The 10,941-nt window shown below is 44.5% G+C and overlaps 2 pseudogenes; both read left to right on the top strand.

Moving 5' to 3' along the window:
* Positions 1 to 261: 261 nt before the first annotated feature.
* On the top strand, positions 262 to 944 carry LOC123163257 (BTB/POZ and MATH domain-containing protein 1-like; annotated as a pseudogene).
* Positions 945 to 9,296: 8,352 nt separating this feature from the next.
* LOC123157135 (BTB/POZ and MATH domain-containing protein 1-like) lies at positions 9,297 to 10,822 on the top strand (annotated as a pseudogene).
* The last annotated feature ends 119 nt before the right edge of the window (positions 10,823 to 10,941 follow it).

The following is a 10,941-nucleotide window of genomic DNA, read 5'->3' as shown; positions in this document are numbered from 1 at the left end:
GAAAACAACGTCAGTCCGGGTTAGTTCCATTCAAATCATGCAAGTTAGAGTCCAAAACAAGGGCAAAGGTGTTTGAAAAAGTAGATACTATGGAGACGTATAAGGTACTCCAAGGATGACATGAGAAATTATGTTTCCATCTACCTTAGGCACATGACCGATTCCGAAAGCGTACGCGCCACCTTCATCACCTTCATAAAGGATAGAGATGAAAATCCATCAGAAATACGAGTGAAAACTTACTTTCATGAGTTCACAATCATGGGCGCCCCTGACTACCTCGATGACTGGGGATGGAATCGGTTTTTGGCAAGAAAGGACCTAGAGGAAACCTATGTTATTGACGGGCAAGTCTCGTTCGTATGCACCATCATGGTCACGTGTGATACTACCCCTGTCACCGTGTTGCCATCCGACATCAAGAACCATCTCGGCTGCTTATTGGATCAGGCATATGGGACGGACGTGTCGTTTACCGTCCACGGCGAGTCATTCCCCGTGAACCGAGCTATTCTTGCAGCCCGCTCACCGTCTTCAAGGCAGAGCTTTTCGGGTCCATGGTCGAAGCTACAATGGCATCCATCACACGGCACGATATCACACCTTCAATATACAAACGTATGCTTCGGTTCATATACACAGAAGAGTTTCCAATTACTACAGAGGATAACCCCTCCAATGAGGTATTATTTGATTTACTTGCCGCTGCAGATCGGTATGCACTAGACCGGCTAAAGCTTATCTGTGTCCAAAAGTTATGGGATAATGTGTCAATGGATACCGTTACAGATATTCAAGCTTGTGCTGAGATGTACAATTGCCTCGAGTTGAAGGACAAGTGCATTGACTTTATTGCAAAAGAGAAAAAAGTGAAGAAGTCTCTTGTTTCAAAAACGATTCAAAGAAGCCCACGACTTCATTAGGCTAAGGCACAGATTTCCTAGATTGTTGTTGGTGAGTTTAGACTTTAATTAGAACAATAGTGCTGGAACATTATATGATATATTATTTCACATTTGTGTTTTCTTTTGTCTTTTACATTGGTGTAGTGGCACCCAGATTCTATTTGCGGTTTGACGAGAACTATGGTTTTCTTGCGTTGGCGAAGTATTTTACGTAATACAAGAATCATTGTGATCCTTTGAAATGTGTACCGAGGGGGATTAATTTATTGTTTTTTATGGTTGCTAAATTTCTATACTAGGTATGATTTCTAGTTTGTTAGAAGATTTCTTACTAAGTAAGACTATGTTGCATTCTGGAGAGAGAAAATGCTACTCATAAACATTTATCCTAATAGATGAAAATGTACAACATATTTTGTATATAATCTCTTAAGCCATCAATGGAAGTTCTTTTCTCTAAAGCTCACCGAATTGGAGATCAGTTTGTATTAAGAAAATTTCTAAAGAAAACCCTAAAATAAAGTTCCACAATCCAATAGAAAACAAAGACTACTAATAGATGGAAAATACAAAGCTATTTAAAGCAATTAGTGACTAATTGTTCTTCCAAAACTTTTTACCGCAACTCCGTGATATGTACTGCTCCAATGAAAATAATATCCTTTCGTCTCCAAAGAAACTGGAAAACACTATAGGTAGATAAGTAACAGCAACGCAGGGCTAGTGCGAAGCGCTACTGCTAATTAGCAGTAGCGGAGGCTTAAAACCAGCGCTGCAGGTGGCCTTTAGTAGTAGCGCCGGCCCACCTGACCCGCGCTAGTACTAAGTGGGCTCCACAGAGCCCACAAGTGTTGGCCATAGTAGCAGCGTGTGTCACTGGCCCCCGCTACTGCTAAGCCCGTTAGCAGTAGCGCGGGAGTCGTCACCCGCGTTGCTATTGTGGCTAGCTCAGGCCCAGCTCCCGAGCCCCACTTAGCAACAGCGTGTTCCCTAATACCACACTACAAATAGGCTTAGCAGTAGTAGTGGCCCACACCCGCGCTACTGTTAAATCCATCTTATCATCTTCCGCTTCGCACGGCCGAATTGTCACTCTCCCTCTACACTCTCTCCCCCACGCTCGTCGGTCCGCCCCGCACTGCACTGCTTCGGCCGCCCTCCTCCACGCCGGCCCTCCCCCAAGCACGGCCGCCCTACCCCACGCCGGCCCTCCCCCAGGCTCGTCGGCCCGCCCCACACTGCGCTGCTTCGGCCGCCCGCCCCCGCACCGGCCCTCCCCCATGCGCGGCCACCCTCCCCCGTGCCGGCCCTCTCCATCCCCTTCTCGGCCCCGCCCCGCCTACCCTGAGCACATCCCTCTCTTCTCAATTCAATTCCTTTTTAATGTATATTTGAATGAATGGATGAATTGAACAAATTAGCTAGGTATCTCTGAATGTGTTGGATGAATTAGCAAGTGCAATATGTTTAGAATTTTTACTAATTTTGTTCATATATATGAACCCTATGCGTTCATATATGAAAGTGCAACTAATCCCCGGGTGGTTTTGGTAATTTATAAGAACATATAGCTCATTGAACTAATATCCGTTCAAGATAAATATTTCAGGAAGTTCAATGAATGTCATGACATGGACTAGATATGTTGGCCCCTCAAAATGCTAAGGACATATATTGGCAAAAGCTCAAGACTCTCCATCTTTATTTTAGTGATCCAAGATCACATTGAGTCCATAGGAAAGCCACTACTATTAAAAGAGGTTGAGGTGTTGCTTAATGGCTTGCTTGCTCAAATGCTTAGTGATATTACTCCAAAACCCTCAGCCACTTTCTCCGTCCAAATATGTCAAAACCCTAAACTCCAACTCGGTTCCACCGATTCTTTCTATCCGATGCCACCGAGTTCATATGACATAGCCACAGCCAGAAACCCTAACAGTTCGGTCTCGCTGATACGGGTCTCGGTCTCACCAAGATGGCCCTTCCAACACTCTCTGACTTGTTGCATTTATTTCTGTCTCACCGAGTTATGCGATCGGTCTCACCGAGTTGGCTTGGAAGATCCTCTGTTGCCTTATTGCTTCACTTCGGTCTCACCGAGTTGATGCAATCGGTGCCGCCGAGATGATGTTTGCCCTAAGACCCAGCACATCGGTCTCACCGAGTTCTTCTAGTCGGTCCCACCGAGATTCCTAATGTTCACATTTTTGAACTAATCGGTGCCACCGAGTTTAATCATTTGGTCTCACCGGGATGGGTCAAATGTGTATAAAGGTTGGATTTTGTGTGAAGGCTATATATACCCCTCCACCCCCTTCTCCATTTGTGAGATATCCATCAGAACATGCCTACACTTCCACCATATATTTTCTAAGAGAGAACCACCTACTCATGTTTTGAAATCAAGACATTCCAATCCTACCACAAGAATCTTGGTCTCTAGCCTTCTCCAAGTTGCTTTCCACTCAAATCTTCTTTCCACCATATCCAAATCTGTGAGAGAGACTTGAGTGTTGGGGAGACTATCATTTTAAGCATAAGAGCAAGGAGTTCATCATCAACACACCGTCTATTACCTTTTGGAGAGTGGTGTCTCCTAGATTGGTTAGATGTCGCTTGGGAGCCTCTGTCAAGATGTGGAGTTGAACTAAGAAGTTTGTAAGGGCAAGGATATCGCTTACTTCATGAAGATCTACCCGAGTGAGGCAAGTCCTTCGTGGGCGATGGCCATGGTGGGATAGACAAGGTTGCTTCTTCGTGGACCGTTCGTGGGTGGAGCCCTCCGTGGACTCACACAGCTGTTACCCTTCGTCGGTTGAAGTCTCGATCAACGTGGACGGACGATAGCACCATCTATCAGAACCATGCCAAAAATCTCTGTGTCTCCAGTGCGTTTGCCTTCTCCAAACCCTTCCCTTTACCTTCATATGCAATGTTTTACTTTCCGCTGCTATACTCTTAGAATTGCATGTGTAGATTGATTGCTTGATTTGTGCTAATTGCTAAAATCTGCCCACAACTAAAATTGGGAAGAGTATAGATTTTTATTTGGTCAAGTAGTCTAATCACCCCCCTCTAGACATACTTTTGATCCTACAAGTGGTATCAGAGCTTGGGTCTCCATTTTTCTTGATTTCCATAGCTTTGGTGATCATAGCCTTGGTTTCACAACCTAGGAGAGTATGGCATCTAGCGAGGGAAATTATCACCGTAGAGGTCCTTAGTTTGATGGTACAAATTTTGCTAGTTGGAAGCATAAGATGAAAATGCATATTCTTGGCCAGAACCCCGATGTTTGGGCTGTTGTGCGTATTGGCTCGCAAGGTGATTTCTTTGAGGATGGAAAAGAACCGGATCGTGAATCGACAATGGAAGAAATGAAGATGTTGCAATACAACGCTCAAGCTTGCGATATTCTCTTCAATGGATTGTGCCCTAAAGAATTCAACAAAATCAGCCACATTGGGAATGCAAAGGAAATTTGGGATACTTTGGTTGATGTGCATGAAGGAACGGAGTCCGTCAAGTAATCCAAATTGGATGTGCTTCAAAGTCAACTTGACAAGTTCAAGATGAAGGATGGTGAAGGACTCGCCGAAATGTACTCTAGGCTTGCTCTCATTACAAATGAGATTGCCGGCTTAGGAAGTGAAGAGATGACCAACAAATTCATCATCAAGAAGATCCTAAGAGCCTTGGATGGAAAATATGGTACCGTGTGCACCTTGATCCAAATGATGCCCAATTACAAAGATCTCAAGCCCACAAAAGTCATTGGTAGAATTGTTGCTCATGAGATGTCACTCAAGGATAAGGAAGAGCTCCACAACAAGTCAATTGGTGCTTACAAAGCTTCAAGTGATGCTCCTACAACATCGAGTGAGAAACAAATCTCTAATGAAGAATTGAGCTAAATGGTGAAGAACTTCAACAAGTTCTACAAGAATGGAAGCAAAGAGAGAAGCTCCAAGTCAAGGTCCTACAATGACAAAAATTATTCTAGTCGTGATCGTAATTGCTACAATTGTGGAATACCCGGACACTACTCAAATGAGTGTACGGCTCCCTACAAGAAAAGAGAAGATTCACCAAAAGGAGGAGTAGAAGAGATGAATCACCTCCAAGAGAGAGAAGGAGTATAGATGATCATTATGAACGAAGACCCTCTCATAGAAGCAATGATTCGGAAAGGAAGGACAAGTCATCAAAGAGCTACACAAGACGAAGACATGAAGCTCACATTGGTGAATGGGTATCCGGTTCCGACTCCGACAACTACTCCGAGAGAAGCTATCACTTCGACTCCGACTATACTCAAGACGAAGGTGTTGCTGGTCTTGCACTTGTGTCATCCAAATCCTATGACATATTTGACTCACCAAATGAAGGAATTGGATGATGCTTCATGGCTAAAGGCCCTAAGGTATCACACCCCCAGTATGTTGATTTCAATAGTGATCAAGATGATTTGCTAGGTGGTGATGATTTACTTGTTGACAACACTAGTGATGAAAACTATGATGGACTTGCTAGTAATCATGCCAATCAAGATGAAATGAATGAGAATGATAATAAGGAGATTGAGCGTCTAACCAAAGAACTAAATACTCTTAAGTTAGCTCATGAAACAACTCTAGAGGATCATAGAGAGCTCCTAAGGACTCATGAGAAGCTACGCTTTGAGAAGCTAAATTTAGAGCAAGAGCATGAGTTTCTAAAAGCTGTCAATGATGATCTTTGAAAGAAGAGTTCTTATTATATTGCCAAACGTCTCCTCTTGTCTACTTATATGCCACAAGTAAAATCTAGCAACAAGAGCAAGAAAGATTCTTCCTCTAGTAGTAACAATAAATATGTTAAATCCAATATTGTTGCTTCTAGTAGTTCTCTTAATTCCACCAATAATTCTCTTAGCCAAGTTACACTTGCGCAAGAAAATAGCTTATTGAAGGGAATTATAGAGAAATGTGTTTAGAAGAGCCTTGCCGGGAGTAAGCAATTTGAGAAAATTGTTTGTAAGCAAGGAAGGCACCAAAAGAATCAAGGTGTTGGTTCTGAACGAAAGTTCAATGCCAATGGAGTTGAGTGGGAAGAAGATCAATACCCCAAGAGGAAATTTGTTCCTCAATAAGAAAAGTATGACCTCACTTCTTTCAAGGGAACACAAGCTCAAGATGATCTTCCACCACAAGACCAGAAGCTAAAAGGCAAGGACAAGCTTCAAGAAGAGATTGACCCATTTGAAGAAGCTCCTAAGGCCATGGTCAAGTGGGTTCCCAAGACTACGTCAAGATCTACATCATCAAGTACGACTACAACTCCATGTATTCCCATCAAGTTGATGTGGATCCCAAATAAGAAGAACTAGAGAGTTCTTGAGATTGACTTCGCCAACATATTTCACTCATATTCATTTTGGCGAGGACTTGTGCAATCAACTTTCATATCTTGCACTAGTTCATGGAGTCACAAACCCTCTTGTTGGTAAGACAAGGGAGAAGGTAACCTAATGCTTTCATGGACATCATCACACGTGTAATTCACTCTATGTCTATGGATATCCTTGTACGTTCCTTGTGGGACTAACCCATGTAGGTTGTTAAAGTGCAACACTCCAATGGATTGCTCCAAATAATCTACATCAACATTGAGCATTCACATCTTCACTATCTACATGAAGTCATCATCGACAAAACCCAAGGTTAGTTCATCCCTCTTAGCGGGATATCACATCTAGGGGGAGCTTTGCTCTAAAAATTGAGCTAAAGCAACTCTAATGGTGTGAACACATCAATGCTTTATGCAAAAGGTAACCCCACTTGTACTTAAACGATGAGTATGACCTACGATCAAATGTTCTCATTTCACTCCTCAGTCAATATGCTCATATATAGATGACCTAGTCATCGCCAATTGCTTGATAGATGCTAGAATTGTTTGTGCATGCTTTCTCACATATTTCATTTGCTATCTTGGTTGGATAATTTCTTCATTCGAGGACATCCAATTGTTGTTTTTGATTGTCTTGGTTTTATTGCCAAATGGATGGACAAGAATGCCTAAGAACCTTCTCCAGTTATCTATGTTTTTCTTGTCTCAAACTCTATTTATGCTACATCACAAAAATTGAACAAGTCTTTTTACGACCCTCCGGGTGAGGAGCACTCGGAGTCACTGATCTGTCAGGGGCTGCTCTCCAAAACCTTCTTGAGTTTTGGTCAGACCAACTCACTCCTATTCGGTCCCACCGAAATCATCAGATTGATCTAGGTTTTCATCTCAGTGATACTGATTAGAATGACTCGGTCCCACCGAGTTGCAATAACTTCACACAATTTTGCATCTCGGCGCCACCGAACCATTCCATTCGGTGCCATCGACAGAGTACGGGTATATATTCTGCGGACCCGTTCGGTTGAAAAATTCTTCAAACCACTCAAGCTCGCGCCCCATTGCTGCCGCCCCTTGGTCTCTGGATTGTCGCCATCTCCGCATGTGCGCCGCCGCCACAGGTCTCCGCCACCGTCAATGGGATTCTCCACCGCCGTTGCCGCCGTCGCGAATCGTCACCAAGTTAGGGTATGGTTCGACCTCTTTGTGCCATTCCCCTTTCCGATTCAATGCACAAAGTGTTTGCCTAGTTTCTCACCACGTATGAAATCATCCTATCGAGTGAAAAACTTCTTTAGATTAGATTCAATGAAAAATCCTAGAGTTAGGTTTCAGCCGAGCTCATCTCGGACCGACCGAAATGAAGTTTCCGGTCCCACCGATTGGCCCTGGCCATTGCACTAAGTACAACTCGGTGCCACTGAAGTGTACTGATCGGTGAGACCGAAAGCAAAACCTCAGTGAAACCCTAGCATCTTGGAGTCACCGAACTGCAACTCGGTCTGACCGATGTTGCGTGTTTAGACTCTGTCAAGTGCTTCGGTGTCACCGAGATTTTCATATCGGTAGCTCTAAAATGCTTTATGCAGAAAACTAAAACTAAGGTTTTTCCCTCAATTTTTTTTTGCAAAACTAGCTTCTTTCTGTGATGCTCATCCACTCTTCCCATACCTATCTATTCACAGGGTCTGTTTGCAAGATGTCTGAAGAAAGTGACAGCCAAAATAGGTCAGAGGAAGAGGTCAATCTCAATGAGGGCACAAGCCCTGGGGTAGCTATGATGATGGCAGTAGAAGCACTCATAGCAATCTGCCCCAAGCTGCCACAAGACAAAGGAAGAAGAGAACCTCAGAAAGTGAGGATGAGGATTTTGTTGTTGAAGATGAAGTGACCTCAAAGAAGAAAGTGCTCAAGAAGGAGTATGCCGCTGCTGCTGCCTCTAAGCCAGGTCTCCATAAGAAGGCCCTACAAAGAGAGTTCCTATGTCAAAGGCAAGGAAATCAATAGTTCTAGATGGTTTTTCTATTATTTTCCGTTCTCTTTTTTTTTATAATTCATGAACTTTTTTGAAAAAAATCATCACCATGTATATTTAAATTCTGGATGGTTTTTCCAGCAAAAATTGATTTTAATTCCTGAATTTTTTTATGAATTCATGAATATTTTAAAATATATGAGCACTTTTTCAAATTTATGAATATTTATATAATCTTGGCAACAATTTTGGAAATTTATGAATATTTTTAATTCTTAAATTTTCTGAAATCCACGAAAATTTATAAATTTGCGAATATATTTTGAATTCACGTGCATTTTCAAACCTATAATAAACTGTAGCCAATTTTTTCTGAACTAGCTCAGGTGGAGTTCTGTTTTTAACGGGGAGCGGGCGAGAGAAAAATAGACAAGGAAGGTGCTTGTTTCTTACCAATAGGGAAGTATTATGCACCTTAAGCGCTAAATATGAGGGCCCCCATTTTCTGTACAATTTATTTTGGTATGAGGTTGGGCCAGCTGTAATCCTCAAAAGAAAGTATGGGCCTTCTGTAGGCGTTGCACGCGACACGCACGGTTGGAGCTTAGGTCATCTCCAAGGCTGACCTTTAAATCGGACATTGCATCCATCTACGGACTGGGGCGGATCAGTCCGTGGACACATATACGGGATCCGGCCACCAACAGCTACCCTCATACAATTCAAACCGTATTTAAATTAACCGGATGAATTTCACCAAACTAGATGAATTTCATTCGTATTCAGATATAATTTACATAGAACGGCTGATATTTGGGCCGTTTAACTTAGAACAAGGGAAAAGGCTAAATCTTGTAGCGGACGGCACGGCCTCGTACACGTGGCCGCGCTGCCCGGCCGCACCGCCGTCGCTGTCACTCCAGCAGCGGAAGGACGCTGGCCCACCGAGGCAGCCTTGTCCCGGCGCTGCTTAACACTCATGGATGAGTCGCTCCGCTTTCTCCTGCGTGTTGCGGAGGGCCGCCATGCCCAATGCCGACGGGGCTCGTGGCACCCTGGCGGCGGCCTTGCCCCGGCCGACATTAGCGAAGGACTCCTCACCGATATTGGCGAGCTCGTGTGAAGGTGGTTGTGGAACCGCGCGGCCATCTCCCCGGTGGTGACAGAGCGGTAGAGCCAGGTAGCGGTGAGGTCAGTGTTGTTGAAGCGGCGGAGCCCAAGAGTTGATATCGGCCAACATCGCCCTCCCGTCCAGTGACACGTCACGCGGTTTCAATGCAGCCGCTACGTGTACCCTACGGTAGTAGATCGAACCCTAGGGACCCAGGAGCCAGCCTGCACATCTGGTGTACGACGGCTCCGGCAAGGACCGCGGCGGCTAGTACCGCCGGTAGAGCAGCCTCACCACCGATCGCCGCCGCCAACTCCGGCCACAAGTGAGTACCCTCTCGTTTGGATCGTCTAGTGTCTAAGCTCTTCTTTCGATTTCCGGGTTTGACAACTGTTTGATTGATACGATCGTGCAGTGCATAAAGGAAGCACAAGAATCCAAGTGCTGCCGGCATCGACGACGACCACTCCGGTAGATTCTGCTTCCCTCCACTTCAAGGTCAACTACGAGCAAGTCAAGCACCTTGCCATCGACGAGGTCGTCTCGTCTGAGGTCGTCTCCGTCGGCCAACACCTATGGAGGATCGACAGTTACCCGCGGGGACCCGTACTGTACTCCCAAGATGACAAGGGAAATTATGTCTCCATCTTCCTTAAGCACATGAGCGATTCCAGAAGCGTTCGCGCCAACTTCGTCGCCTTCATAAATGATAGAGATGACCAGCCATCAGAAATACCAATAAGGGCATAGCTTCACGAGTTCACAATCATGGACGACTGGGGGTGGCATCGGTTTGTGGAAATAACAGTCCTCGAGGAAGACTATGTTATTGAAGGGCACGTCACGTTCGTATGCACCATCATGATCACGCGTGATGCTACCCCTGTCACCGTGCCCCCATCTGACATCAGGAACCATCTCGGCTGCTTACTGGATCAGGCATATGGGACGGACGTGTCGTTTACCGTCGACGGCGAGACATTCCCCGTGAACCGAGCGATTCTTGCAGCCCGCTCACCCGTCTTCAAGGCAGAGCTCTTTGGGTCCATGGCCGAAGCTACAATGTCATCCATCACACTGGATGATATCACACCCGCAACTTTCAAATATTTGCTTCGGTTCATATACACAGATGAGTTTCCTATTACTACAGAGGATAACCCCTCCAATTCTAATGAGGTATTGTTTGACTTACTTGCCGCCGCAGATCGGTACGCACTAGACCGGCTAAAGCTTATGTGTGTCCAAAAGTTATGGAATAATGTGTCAATGGATACAGTTAAAGATATTCAAGCCTGTGCTGACATGTACAATTGCCTCGAGTTGAAGAACAAGTGCATTGACTTTATTACAAAAGAGGAAAAAACGAAGAAGTCTCTTGTTTCAAAAACGATTCGAAGAAGCCCACGACTTCATCAGGCTAAGGCACATATTTCATAAATTATTGTTGGTGAGTTTAGAGATTAATTAGAACAGTAGTGCTAGAACATAATAAACTGGACCATTTCCCGCTCGTGTTTTCTTTTGTCTTTTACATTGGTGCATTGGCACCCGGGATT

Source organism: Triticum aestivum, chromosome 1D (genome assembly GCF_018294505.1).
Source record: "Triticum aestivum cultivar Chinese Spring chromosome 1D, IWGSC CS RefSeq v2.1, whole genome shotgun sequence".
NCBI lineage: Eukaryota > Viridiplantae > Streptophyta > Magnoliopsida > Poales > Poaceae > Triticum > Triticum aestivum.
This window is presented reverse-complemented; position numbering and strand designations above follow the sequence as displayed.